Raw genomic sequence first — 15,314 nt, 5'->3', positions numbered from 1 at the left:
CAGGGGTAATTTACTGTGTATGCGCAGGATGGCATCCAATAATTACAGGACGGCTACTCTGCATTTATTATAACCAGAAGGATAAAAAAATATGTGGATGGGTTAAATCATAGAATTAAATGGAACAATTTACATTTTTCTTCACTGGTAATTAAAGACTAGCGATGCTATAATTAAACGTGAGGAGTCAACAACTGTAAACTGAGAGATGTTATATATAGATCTGCCTGGGAGCCGGTGGAAAAATGAGATATAATAATATAATAAAAAAAAAATTCAAATAATAAAAATATTATAATAATCTAACAACATACAATAAAAACTAATTTAATAAATATAGTATAACATATAATAAAAATGAATAAAATAATATATTAAAAAATAATATGAGATTATCATAACATATAATAAAAAATATAAAACAATATTCTAAAAATGATATAATAAAATATATAAAATAATAATATAACAATATAAAAACATATGTATACTGCAAGATTTATATATAGATCTGCCTGAGAGCAAGTGAAAAAAAATAATATAAATAATATAATATCAAAAGTATATAAAATAATAATATAATATCATAATGTAAATATATATATAAAAAATATAATATAAATAATAATTTAATAAATATAATATAATAACATATAGTAAAACAAATATAATAATATAACAATTAACATGAGGATGCTGTGCTGTGATCGGCTGTTGTGGGCAGAGAAGATTTTCTTAACCCAGCTTCCAAAGAGTGCAGTGGTGTCCATAGCATCCAATTATAGCATATCTTTCATTTCACCTCAGCAGTATAATAAATGAAAGCTGTGCTGTGATTGGTTGCTATGAGCCGTAAAGACAGATTGTTTTAGTCACAGTTCATAAGAGTGTGGTGGTGTCCATAGCAGCCAATCAGAGCACAGCTTTCATTTTACCTCGGCAGTATAAAAACTGAAAGATGTACTGTGATTGGTTGCTATGTGGAGCAAAGGCAGATTTTCCTTCACAGTTCATAAGAGTGTGGTAGTGTGCTTACCAAGATTCATTTTAATATTTAGTGGTTCTGGTGGATTAAGCTTCTGTTTGTAACAACATAATCAAAATGGCTACAAGGGGGGTATCGTAATTCACCCGAAATCTTTTGCGGTTGTTTTTTAGTGAAGAAAAAATGAAAGAACATTACGGACTTCGTTAGAAAAGTGTATTATGCGTACTTTGGTGTAAAACTAGGTGATAAGGAAAATTGTGGGCTCCACTTGTAATGTGTCCGGTTTGTATAGAGGAACTACAATAGTGCTCTAAAGGGAAAACAGAGAGATTTGTTTTAGTGTGCCTATGATCTGGAGTAAACTGCAAAATCATAGTGATGACTGCTACTTTTGTACGTGTAACGTGGAAGGACTCGGCCTTAAAAATAAGAAGGAAATTATATACTCAAGCCTCCCGTTAGCAATTTGCCCTGTGCCTCACGGTCCAGGAATACTTGTCCCTTCACCTTTGGGGAAACTTGAAGATACACCTGATTCAGAAGATTCAGAACATGAAGAGCAGGATTCTGACAAAGAGTTTCACGCTAGTCCCAATGAGCCACATCTCTTTTGACAGCTTGTATTCAGGGGCGGATTATCAGAGGGTCAATATGGGCGGTAGCCCAGGGCCCAGTGGTGTGGGGGGGCCCTGGGCTACCGCACAGACTGACCACCCGCCTCTGATAATCCGCCTGAGTGTGAGAATGCCTGCAGCCATTTATGTGCCACCGGACCCGGTGGGCAGAGAGAGGGGGCCCGCATCGGGCCCCTTCTCATCTGCTCACCGGGCCCCTTCCGGCGCTGCGGCGGTTTCCTATGGACGTGCGGGCTCGCGCCCGCACGTCAATGGTTAACAACAGCCGCCAGCCAATTGGAGGCTGGCAGCTGAAGTCGGCCGCAGCGCACACTTTGCCGGCGTCTGACGTCATTGTCAGTCGCCGGCGATTGTGCGCTGCTGGAGGGAGCTCAGCGCCGGGAAAGCTGGTCAGGTGAGGAGACTGTTTGTTTTTTTTTTTGTTTTGTTTTATTGATATGCTTGGGACTTGGACCTTCTGAAACGTTCTGCAGGAATTTTAGACTGCAGACTAAAGGAAAATTACCTCCTAGCTCATGGTACCTGTTTTTCATGGTACAGAAGTAGGCCGGCGTCACACTCAGTGTATGTAAATACGGTCCGTTTATTACGGCCGTAATACGCAGAAATGTTCCCAAAATAGTGATCCATATGTCATCCGTAGGCAGGGTGTGGCAGCGTATTTTGCGCATGGCATCCTCCGTATGTATGTATGTGGCATCCGTACTGCGATATTTTCTCGCAGGCTTGCAAAACCGACATCTAATGGATTTATGTGCTCAAATGTTCGTTAAAACATATATACAGTATCTATCTATATATATATATATATATATATATATATATATATATATGTCATTGAGACACACACATATATATATATATATATATACTGTATTTATATTTAATTCAGCGCGAGATATGTGAAAAGCCGGCTTTTCATTTCTCCTTCCCAAACCCGACAGGATATGAGACATGGTTTACATACAGTAAACCATCTCATATCCCTTTTTTTGGCGGTGATGGTAAAAGTTCCCACGCTCAAGTTCATATGAGGACATCCAGCAGAGAGCGCCTCACCGCAACTGAAGGTAACTACAGGTCATTCCCCTGCAATCCATTCATTCCCGGGGGTTTTACAGGCATGAGCACAGCTTTAGCAGAGCTTCTGGCTGTAAAATGATTTAACCCCCTTCAGATGGATTTACTTCGTGGGACTTGACCTGAGCGACGGAAGGTATGAGATATTGTTGTTTTTTTATTTTTCCTTTGTTACAGAACGAGGGTCTTCAGGTGGATTACCAGTATAATAAAATATTACAACACCCTGTGTCTTTATTTCATTAAAATACTTTTAAATAATGTGTGGGTGTATTTTATTAACCATTTCGTACTATTGGATTAATAATGGATAGGTGTCATAATTGACGCCTCTCAATTATTAATCTGGCTTAATGTCACCTTACAATATCAAGGTGACATTAACCCTTCATTACCCCATATCCCACCGCTACACGGGAGTGGGAAGAGAGTGGCCAAGTGCCAGAATAGGCGCATCTTCCAGATCTGCCTTTTCTGGGGTGGCTGGGGGCAGATGTTTGTAGCCAGGGGGGGGCCAATAACCATGGACCCTCTCTAGGCTATTAATATCTGCCCTCAGTCACTGGCTTTACCACTCTGGCGGAGAAAATTGCGCGGGAGCCCACACCAATTTTTTCCGCCATTTAACCCTTTATTTTACAAGCTACAGCGCCCAAATTTTGCACATACACACTACTAACATTAGTAGTGTGGAATATGCAAAAAAAAGGGATATGAGATGGTTTACTGTATGTCAACCATGTCTCATATCCTGTCGGGTTTGGGAAGGAGAAATGAAAAGCCGGCAATTGAATTACCGGCTTTTCTCTAACACCGGTGCGTATTTCTCGCAAGTCACACTGCAGGTCCGTGTGTAATCTGTATTTTTCTTGCCCCATAGACTTTCATTGGCCATTTTTTTGTGCAATACGGTGACAAACGCAGCATGCTGCGATTTTCTACGGCCGTACAATACCGTATATTACGAATGCGTAATATACGGCAGATAGGAGCTGGGCTATAGAGATTCATTGGGCCGTGTGCAATGCGTGTTTTACGGACGTAGTTTATGCGCTCATACGTCCGTAAAACTCGCTAGTGTGACGCCGGCCGTAGAGAAAAGGAATTCCTTCCATACTTTTCTCAAGACGATGTTTTACAGGGTGGGCCAGGTATATGGATACACCTAAATAAAATGGGAATAGTTGGTGATATCAACTTCCTGTTTGTGGCACATTATTATATGGGAAGGGAAAACTTTTCAAGAGGGGTGGTGACCATGGTGCCATTTTGAAGTCAAACTTATTGGAAAAAATTCACAGGAAAAACAATGGTGTGCTTGGTTTTAACTTAGCTTTATTCATTCAAGAGTTGTTTACAAGTTTCTCTTTGGTTACAGTCATTGACATGTCGCAGAGGTTAACACGTGAGGTGCGAATAGAAATTGTGTTGATGTCTGGTACTGCACCCGGGCATTGCAGCAGATTTCAAGGCAAGACAGCCTACACAAGAAAACTGTCACCATTCCCATGTTATTTAGGTGTATCCATATAAATGGCCCACCCAAAAAAAGTTTGCTTCATCACTGATCATAATGTTCTGCTTAAACTGAGGGTCCTGTTCCAATTTTTGTTTTGCCCATTCTGAAAATTCAGTGCGCCGATCTGGGTCATCCTTGTTGAGATGCTGCAGCAGCTGGATTTTGTAAGGGTGCCATTTGTGAGTAGCTAATATCTGCCGAAGGGATGTTCGACTGATGCCAGATCGGCACACTGAATTTGCAGAATGGGCAAAACAAAAATGTGAACAGGACCCTCAGTTTACACAGAACATTATGTTCATTGATGAGGCTAACTTTTTTGGGTAGGCCATTTATATGGATTAGGAGACACAACGCTAAACCACTAATGTGGCCTCTTCCTTCTCAGAATTGTGTGGGTCCCAGAGGTCAGACATTCACTCCTTCCAAACTAATCGCCCATCCTGTCACTAAGGTACAGGTTAGAAGACCCCCTTGAGGCTTCATAAGACAAAATAAAAATATTTATTTTTTTGTAATTAAATGATAATAAAATTGATAAAAAGTGATTTTTTTCCACAAGGTTTACTATCTCTCCAATTTCTGATTTCCTTAGCTACCGTTGGGTAGATACGCTCTTGTAATAACAAAGGAATGCTTCCATGTATCTGATGATAAGCCCCCATGACCTGCGTCGTCCCACAGTGGCACAGCCGCATCATCCATCTTTCCTTTTAACACCAGTGAAATGTAATACTGACCTTCTACCCCGTGGTGACAGGTCCTCTTTAAGTCATGGTGGAAATCTTTCGTCCTATAGACATTGATATATTCCACCAGTTTAAAGAGCCTGTGTTGCTGACAAAAAAATGAAAGCAAATTGATAACACGGGTCACTTCCACATACTCCATATGGATAAAATACTCCGACTAATTTGTTACACACAACGTCTTTACTTGACAGGGAACGAACGTGTTTCTATCCCTGTAATGAAATACCAGATTCCATATTCCATTAGGGAAAAGCAGAAATTGCACCCGACAGCTGGTAAACACCGCGCCGAGTGGATCTATGGTAATAGACTGTATAAATTGTTGATAAGAGTAAAGTGAATAGTTACATATTCACACATAGGAATTTTTCATTTTCGGCTGAGAGGTACTGGAGACGTAGATTCATGGACACAAACATATAAATTAGTCATGGATGTTGGCATATTTTCTGCAGTATGGATTGCATTAGAAATGTAACCTCAGGATAAGAGCTTGGCTATATTTTGAAGAGGAATCACAAAAATTACAAGTATATATAGGTGGAGAATATACAATAATATATAGGAGGCAGCATCAATCCACATTCAGTGACCAACAGCTCAATTCATTCTTGCGTTTTTGCCTTTTCTTGTCTAGTTTTAGGTGTTTTTCACCTATTTTTCATCTTTGTCTTATCCTTCTTTCAATTTTTGCCATTTTTTAAAGCCTATTTTATGTGTTTTTCTTTTTTTGTGTTCACCATTTTGGGCAAGAGTTTGGGGTTTCCAGATGTTTTTGGTTGATTCATCAATACCAACTTTTTCAAAAAGTTGCAAAATTTGGCACAATTGTTTTCCAAGTCCTCTTGCCTTGAGTGAATTTGTATCTTCTTGTTATTTTTTTAGCTGAGTTTGCAAGACACGTGACTTTTTTTTACCTAAAAAGTCCCAAAACAGGTCAAATGCATACCATTATTCTGATGACCCACATGTAGGTTCCCCGTTATTCTTAAAATTTTGGCACTGGCACTCCACTATTATGATTACCTAAGTGTTGGGGCCCCATTATTCCTATAACATAGTTACTGCTGCACCATTATCCTTATGACCAGGGGCGTAACTACCGCGGTCGCAGCGGTCGCCATTGCGACCGGGCCCCGCAGGTCAGGGGCCCCGGGCCGGCAGGTCTGAGCAGGGCCAGGCTGGCCATCGGGCACTTCTGGCAAATGCCAGAAGAGCCGATGCCAGTAGTGGGCCGCTGCACTGTTCCTCCCCCGGAACCCCCCCAGTGCCGCCGCCGCCGCATTTAACTATACCGGCGTCTATGACACCGGTATAGTTCAATGCAATGATGGGAGGAGAGAGCGTCACCTGACGCTTCCTCTCCCATCATTCCCCGCTCTGCCTCTGACAGTACACTGCGGGTGCGCGATGACGTCATATCATCGCGCACCTGCAGTGTCCTGGGCAGACTGCAGCCGCCAGGAGCAGCGCGGGCAAAAGGAAAGGTGAGGAGAGTTTTTTTTTTTTTTCTTTTTAACCGGACTGTGGGGGCCATTATCGGGGGGGGGGGGGGGATGAGATGAGATGTGGGCTGTGCTCTATATACCCCTGTGCGGGCTGTGCTGTATATATCCCTGTGCGGGCTCTGCTGTATATACCCCTGTGGGGGCTGTGCTGTATATATCCCTGTGCGGGCTCTGCTGTATATATCCCTGTGCGGGCTCTGCTGTATATACCACTGTGCGGGCTCTGCTGTATATACCACTGTGCGGGCTCTGCTGTATATACCACTGTGCGGGCTCTGCTGTATATAACACTGTGCGGGCTGTGCTCTATATACCACTGTGCGGGCTCTGCTGTATATAACACTGTGCGGGCTGTGCTGTATATACCACTGTGCCGGCTGTGCTGTATATACCCCTGTGCGGGCTGTGCTGTATATACCACTGTGCGGTCTCTGCTGTATATACCACTGTGCGGGCTCTGCTGTATATAACACTGTGCGGGCTGTGCTCTATATACCACTGTGCGGGCTCTGCTGTATATAACACTGTGCGGGCTGTGCTGTATATACCACTGTGCCGGCTGTGCTGTATATACCCCTGTGCGGGCTGTGCTGTATATACCACTGTGCGGTCTCTGCTGGATATACCCCTGTGCGGGCTGTGCTGGATATACCACTGTGCGGTCTGTGCTGGATATACCACTGTGCGGGCTGTGCTGGATATACCACTGTGCGGGCTGTGCTGGATATACCACTGTGCGGGCTGTGCTGTATATACCACTGTGCGGGCTCTGCTGTATATATCCCTGTGCGGGCTCTGCTGTATATACCACTGTGCGGGCTCTGCTGTATATACCACTGTGCGGGCTGTGCTGTATATACCCCCTGTGCTGGCTGTGCTGTATATACCCCTGTGCGGGCTGTGCTGTATATACCACTGTGTGGGCTGTGCTGTATATACCACTGTGCGGTCTCTGCTGGATATACCACTGTGCGGTCTGTGCTGGATATACCACTGTGCGGGCTGTGCTGGATATACCACTGTGCGGGCTGTGCTGGATATACCACTGTGCGGGCTGTGCTGTATATACCACTGTGCGGGCTGTGCTGTATATACCACTGTGCGGGCTGTGCTGGATATACCACTGTGCGGGCTGTGCTGGATATACCACTGTGCGGGCTGTGCTGGCACCCAACACCATGTTGCAGTGCAGGAGATTCCTGCAACAGTCTGAGGCGTATCTAGGGGAAGCGGGGCGGGGGAAGGTGGGGGAGTTGCGGGGGCGGGGGAAGGTGGGGGGGTAGGGGGGGGGCCCCATTTGGAAGTTCGCACCGGGGCCCATAACTTTGTAGTTACGCCACTGCTTATGACTCAAGTTTTAGCACACCATTATTCTTATAAATTGGGTTCTGGCACACCACTACTCTGATGACCCAAGTGTTAGCAACCCATTATTTTTATATATAAGTTAATGGACCACCATTATTCTGATCACCATTATTCTGATGACCCAAGTATTGTCTCCCCATTTTTCTGATAACTTTGTTAATATAATACTGAGATGACCCCAGTGTTGGAGTACCATTATTTGGACAGTCATTAAAAATAATTGTTCTCATACCCCAGAGATTTTCATTACAATACAGAGCAACTACAGACCCACAAAAATTTATGATTCTGACCCAAACGTAGTATAATTCTGGTTTAGAAATGATAAGAAAAGCTTTTTACTCTGTAATGTCAATGATCTCTCGGATTTGTAACAATTACAGCATGTCCAGGATTTTTCAGAAATACCTCTCTGGGCAGACACATGTATCCATAAAATCACAGCTGCATGTTTGTAATGGGAGCCAACACTAAGCAAATCAAGGGATATTTGGTCACTGCTCGTATTGGAGACAGTAATAAATTTAGCATCACGTCTGGATGATCGCGAGGCTGCAGTGCCATACTAAGCAGTGAACTGTGCTGGAAGAGGAGTGTGACCTCCAACATCCACAGTTATAGGGGGAAGAACCACATGGAAGGGGCTTAGCTCCATGATACTGACTCATTTAGTGGGAGAAAAAAATATATAACATTACGTCATGCCTGATAAGACCAGATCTGTGCTCCATATTCTCAGTCAATTTTTTGAGCTTCAGAAAAGCCACATGGTGCAGTATAATGGTTACCTTGATTATCTCTGATCAGCGGCAATTCAATTTACCATGCAGATGACTAAAGATTTCCTTTAAAGAGATTCTTCACCTAAATATATTTTTTAGAAAAAATTGATTAATTCTGCAGCCTGAGTTGAAGAATGGCATGCTGTAACTACGTCCAAGGAAGAATACATAAAAGTGGCATTCTTATAGGAAGAATACATAAAAGTGACACTGTGCTACTGTCTTTGCATAGAAAAAATACAAGAAACACCGAATGATATCCCTTACAGGGCCATGAAGGAACTACCATCAATAAATACCGAAAAAACACCTTCACACAAGACGAAAAAGTCATAAAAGAATATAAACTTTATTAGAAAATACATAACCATAAAAGCTGGGCAGTAACCACAAGCGTAGAAAACAGGTGGGAAACCCACAGGGACAACCTCTACATGGAATATACACCAAATGGTGCAATCACAATAAATGCATAAACAACAGTAATAACATAAATATAAGTAGTGAGAAATCACTTGTTAATATGCACACACAGATAGAAAATGGCATCCATATAGTACAAAAAATGCGATAAGTAGGTAACAATATACAACGTCAGCTAACCAGCCTAACAAACACAATGTGTACTGCATAAATGTAAAAATGAGGTATAGTTACCAAGAGGGAGAACCCGGGGACCCACCACACCGACGTGCGTTTCGCACTGAAATGCTTCATCCAGGGGTGGTTGGGTACTGGCCAGATAGGGGTTTTATATCAGTCATGACCAATAGAACAAAGTACTGCTGATTATAATATATACCGGCACCTGTGATGTAGCGATACCATAGGGCAGAAGGTACGCCGCTGTATTAGTAACCGGGCGCCATGCATTAGATTGAACACGGAGACAGGATCCCTGACCCGGAAATGAATCAAAGCCTTCCTGAGTTCACCGCGCAGGTACATATGTGAGCGGCAATCGTTGCCATGACACTAACTGAGAATACAACGTACCTAGAGATAAGTGTGTGACTTATATGATTTATATGATTCACTTCACTCTTGCATTTTTCGATTGCATTTGCCGCACTCTGTATATGCGCACATACTAGTTCGGTCTCCTTATTGTTACGTCACACACTTATCTCTAGGTACGTTGTATTCTCAGTTAGTGTCATGGCAACGATTGCTACTCACATATGCGCCTGCGTGGTGAACTCAGGAAGGCTTTGATTCATTTCCGGGTCAGGGATCCTGTCTCCGCGTTCAATCTAATGCATGGCGCCCGGTTACTAATACAGCGGCGTACCTTCTGCCCTATGGTATCGCTACATCACAGGTGCCGGTATATATTATAATCAGCAGTACTTTGTTCTATTGGTCATGACTGATATAAAACCCCTATCTGGCCAGTACCCAACCACCCCTGGATGAAGCATTTCAGTGCGAAACGCGCGTCGGGTGTGGTGGGTCCCCGGGTTCTCCCTCTTGGTAACTATACTTCATTTTTACATTTATGCAGTACACATTGTGTTTGTTAGGCTGGTTAGCTGACGTTGTATATTGTTACCTACTTATCGCATTTTTTGTACTATATGGATGCCATTTTCTATCTGCGTGTGCATATTAACAAGTGATTTCTCACTACTTATATTTATGCTATTACTGTTATTTATGCATTTATTGTGATTGCACCATTTGGTGTATATTCCATGTAGAGGTTGTCCCTGTGGGTTTCCCACCTGTTTTCTGCGCTTGCGGTTACTGCCCAGCTTTTATGATTATGTCTTTGCATAGGAAATAGTTTACAATAATTTACCCTAGTTAGATATTTGTGAGAAGCGGTACTTTGCTAATGTGTAAATATGAACTGTGGATGCATGAAGTAGAGGTATGATGCAAAACACTAAAAGTAAAAAAAATAATAAAAAAAGTGGTACTGTGCTGCTGTCTTTGCATAGGAAAAATGGTGTCCAATTATGGACCCTAGTTATAGGATGTGAGAAGTGATACTGTATTACTAGGTAAATTTGAAGTGGGTATGCATGAAGAAGCATAATGCAAAGCACTAAAAGTAACAGCAATACAAAAAAGTGGTACTGTGCCACTGTCCGTGTATAAAGAGGAATAAAATGTGGAATGTGAAAAGTTGCACTGTGCTTCTGTGATATACTATATGAAGAGGATAATTAGTGCAAAGTAATAGTATGTATAGGCTACCCAAAGTTATACTGTGCAACAATGTATTTATTTTGAGGAAAATGAGTGTGCAGCTTTGCTATATAGGCTATGAGAAGCAGTACTGTGCTATGGTGTAGATATAAAGAGGAAAATAGGGGCACAATAATGCAATTACAGGATATCAAAGGTGGTAATGTGCTACCGTGTACATATAAAAAGGAATATTAGTGCATAATAACGTGATTATAGGATATGGCCAGGTCTAGGAAGACTACTCGTGGTCCCAAACTCCTTCCATTTAAGGATCAAGGAGGCCACTGTGCTCTTAGGAACCTTGAGTACTGCAGAAATTCTTCTGTAACCTTGGTCAGATCTGCGCCTTGCCACAATTCTGTCTCTAAGCTCCTTGGCCAATTCTTTTGACTTCATGATTCTCATTTGGTCTGACATGCACTGTGAGCAGTGAGGTCTTATATAGACAGGTGTGTGCCTTTCCAAATCAAGTCCTATCAGTTTAATTAAACATAGCTGGACTCCAATGAAGGAGTAGAACCATCATAAGGAAATGGATAGAATGTGACTTAAATATCAGTGTCTGAGCAAAGGGTCGGAATACTTATGACCATGTGATATTTCAGTTTTTCTTTTTTAATAATTTTGCAAAAATTTCTACATTTGTTTTTTTTCAGTCAAGATGGGGTGCAGAGTGTACATTAATGTGAAAAAATGAAATTTTTTGAATTTACTAAATGGCTGCAATGAAACAAAGAATGAACTTTTTAAAGGGGTCTTAATATTTTCCTTACCCACTGTATATATCCAGAAAAATGGAAGCAGCACACTATTGGATCAAATCACGTGAGGTTTAATTGCCCATATGGCAATGTTTCGGTCCAAAATGGGGACCTTTCTCATTTTTGGACAGAAACGTCACCAAATGGGCAATTAAACCGCTTCCATTTTTCTTGTCATATTTACAAGGTTTGGTACATACCTGGGAATCACTGCACCCCATAAGCGTCTTTGTGCTTCTTTTTGTTCATGTATATCTATATATATATATATATATATATATATATATATGGATCGCCCCCAGGCACAGGGCAGTGGGGTACTCAGTACCGGGTCCCTCTGTCTCGGTTCTGGGGATGTCACGGTGGCCCGACCAGGTCCGTGGCCCTGCTAAGGGGCGCCCAGTTAAAGGTGTAGTTTGTCAAGTGTTCGTGACGCCACCTGTGGTGTTCGGTCAGGGTGACCGACGCTGCTTAGAGGTCCGCTGGGGTGATGTTATGGCAGCTAGATGGAATACCTTCCCACAGGTGAAGTATGTCCCCAGGGCTTCCCAGTAAGGTAGATGATGATGGTGTAGGTCACAGTAAATAATGAGGACACAGGGTTGCAGTCTCTTTACCTTTTACTGTAGACTTCAGCATCCACAATCCAGAGCACTGCTAACAGGGCTGGCTGAATCCGGCCGGTCCGAAGGCACATCCAGAGTTCCCTTTGCAGGTGGAAATCAGTAGCCTTCCTACTAGCACCTGTGTGTTGTAGTACCTCCCTGCTGAGCACCACGGGATAGTCCTCACAACTGTTGTGTATGTTTCTGATATTCTCTCTCTACGTCCCCCAGATGATATGGATAGGACGCACCCTTATGACGGGGTAGGCCTGGAGCTATTTTATAGGGACCCTAGTGATGCCCCTCTCCCACAATTTGCCTCCGTTGTCTTCATTAGGTTAAAGTTGGGCAGCCAACTTGGAATTAACTGTCCTGCCGTGTTTCGAAGTAATGCATAGAGCCTATTACTCCCTCGGTGTTCCAGCCACCGGCTACGCGCCTCAGAAGGATGTTGCCGATCTTAAGGCAAGACTCCTCCTGGTATTATCTCCTTGTGCTGTGATCTTATTTCTCACTTCTCCACAATATACTTCGCTTCTTATCCTTTCTTAGGATGCTGCCGCAATGAGGTGCAGGCATAGCTCCGTAACGCTCTATCTCTTGCTAAGTCTCTGCCAGGATCCCACCCCTGACAGGGACCTCTGTCTGCAGCTCAGATGTTCCTCCTTCTCTCCCTGTCTGCCTGACAGGTCTTCTCTGGGTCTCACCCAGGCAGCTTTCTGACTAACTTCCTATCCAACCCCCAGTTTTACCCGAGTGTGAGGAGTGGCCTAATAAATAGAACCCTTTGCTCCCCCTGGTGGTTGGAGTGTGAAGTGTAGTGTGTGACTGTGATACCTGGTCAGGTGAACTCCTTTAGTGCCATCAGACGTACCATCACTCCCCCTGGTGAAAGAGCGACAATACTGCAACAACCAGGACTCTGGGGCGCTGTGTATATATATATATATATATATATATATATATATATATATATATATATATATATATATATATATATATATATATATATATAGCTCTGGCAAAAAGTAAGAGACCACTGCTCAGTTTTATAAAAATCAGCTTCTCTATATGTCTGAAAGTCATTCCATTCCAGTGTCAGTTGAATTCCAACCAGAGTACACCTCATTCTACTTAATGTGCTTCTGATTAGGTGATGGCCTGAACCAAATCTTAATTAACGAAGGAAAGTATATAAAACACTGCTGTGGTGTTCACAATCCTCTTGCAATAGGACAAGCTCGAAATAACTTTTAACCATACCTAAGTAGTTGAAAAGAAAAGTCTTGACTGAGGAAAAGAAGGGTTCAATTCTGGCTTTACTAGCAGAGGGACACAGTGAGCGTCATGTTGCCTCCATCCTTAGAATTTCTAAGACGGCAGTCCATTACAACAAGGCCAAGCACCAGACATCAAGTGACCTACAAAAGGAATGGCAAATGGCAGCTGAGGTGATGTGCACGGCAGGAACAGTTTGCAACAGGCTCCTAGAGGCAAGACTAAAGTCATGTAAAGCTAGAAAAAAGCCTTTCATCAATGAGAAGCAAAGGAGAGCCAGGCTGAAGTTTGCCAAAGACCATAATGATTGGACCTTAGAGGACTGCAGTAAGGTAATCTTCTCTGATGAGTATAATTTTTAGCTTTGCCCAACACCTGGTCGTCTAATGGTTAGATGGAGACCTGGAGAGGCGTACAAGCCACATTGTCTTGCTCCCACTGTGAAATTTGGTGGCAGATCGGTGATGATCTGGGGATGCTTCAGCAAGGCTGGAATTACACAAGCCATCAAACAAAGAAGAACTGCTTACATTTTTGTACCAGGAGTGGCATAAGGTCCCACAAAGCAGTGTGAAAGACTGGTGGAAAGCATGCCAAGACGCATGAAAGCATGAAAGCTGTGATTAAAAATCAAGGTTATTCCACAAAATATTGATTTCTAAACTCTTCCTGAGTTAAAACATTAGTATTGTTGTTTCTAAATGATTATGAACTTGTTGTTTCTTGTCTTTTTGCATTATTTGAGGTCTGCAAGCAATGCATTATTTTGTTATTTTGACCATTTCTCCTTTTCAGAAACTAAATACAAAATGTATTGCTTGGAACTTCGGAGACATGTTGTCAGTAGTTTATAGAATAAAAATATATCTATAAAGAGAAAAATCAGACAAACTGAAAAGTTTGCAGTGGCCTCTTAATTTTTGCCAGAGCTGTGTATGTATATATATATATATATATATATATGTATATATATATACTCATTATCATTATCACAATCTGAATTCCCTGTCCAGTGCCTGGAGAGTATATATATATGTGTATATATATATATATATATATATATATATATATGTATATATATATATATATATATATATATATATATATATATATATATATATATATATATATATATATATATATATATATACTCTCCAGGCACTGGACAGGGAATTCAGATTGTGATAATGATAATGTTGCCTGTAAAACATTGTGGAATATGACACTATATAAGCAAACACAATAAATATATAAACACAGCATGAGAGAGAAAATGAGTACACAATTTTTTTGACTATAGGATATGAGAAGAGGTACTGTGTTATGGTGTATATATAAAGAGGAACATTAGTGCACAATAATGTAATTATAGGATATGTGAAGTGGCACTGTGATATTGTCACAGAGAAGATTAGTAGACAATAATATAATATAGGATATAAAAAGTGGTAGTGTGCTATGAAGTATATACATTGCGGAAAATGTGTGTAAAGAGGAAAACTAGTGCAGAATAATATTATTATAGGATATAATTAGAGGTACTGTGCTCACGTCTAGGTATAAAACAGAATACGGTGGTCATTGTGGTGCTGTAGATAACAGTTATGAGAGCTGATACTGTGCTACAGTTTATATATGAAGAAAAGGATTAGTGTAAAGTAATGTAGTTATAAGAGACGAGACGTAGTACTGTCCTACAGCCTATATATAAAGAAGAATGTGGTAAATAACGTACTATAGTTATAGTATACCACATTTATTATGTTGATCTTTCGCTATGAGACGACAACCTGTACTGTGTCCGCTCCATCTGGACACTGCTTGAACCATTGAGCGACACTG

The 15,314-nt window shown here is 41.6% G+C and overlaps 1 protein-coding gene across 5 annotated transcripts in view; it reads right to left on the bottom strand.

The window, feature by feature from the left end:
• SDK2 (sidekick cell adhesion molecule 2) overlaps nt 1-15,314 on the bottom strand; it is an 826,128-nt gene that overhangs the window by 254,969 nt on the left and 555,845 nt on the right. The window contains exon 2 of one of the 5 annotated variants that reach the window (XM_077253407.1): nt 13,458-13,615. The exons of the other annotated variants lie outside the window; for them this stretch is intronic. The gene's annotated coding sequence lies outside the window, so the exon portion shown is untranslated. The remainder of the gene's footprint in view (nt 1-13,457; nt 13,616-15,314) is intronic. 5 annotated transcript variants of the gene reach the window in all.

The sequence above is a fragment of the Ranitomeya variabilis genome, chromosome 4 (assembly GCF_051348905.1).
Source record: "Ranitomeya variabilis isolate aRanVar5 chromosome 4, aRanVar5.hap1, whole genome shotgun sequence".
NCBI classification, from domain to species: domain Eukaryota; kingdom Metazoa; phylum Chordata; class Amphibia; order Anura; family Dendrobatidae; genus Ranitomeya; species Ranitomeya variabilis.
This window is presented reverse-complemented; position numbering and strand designations above follow the sequence as displayed.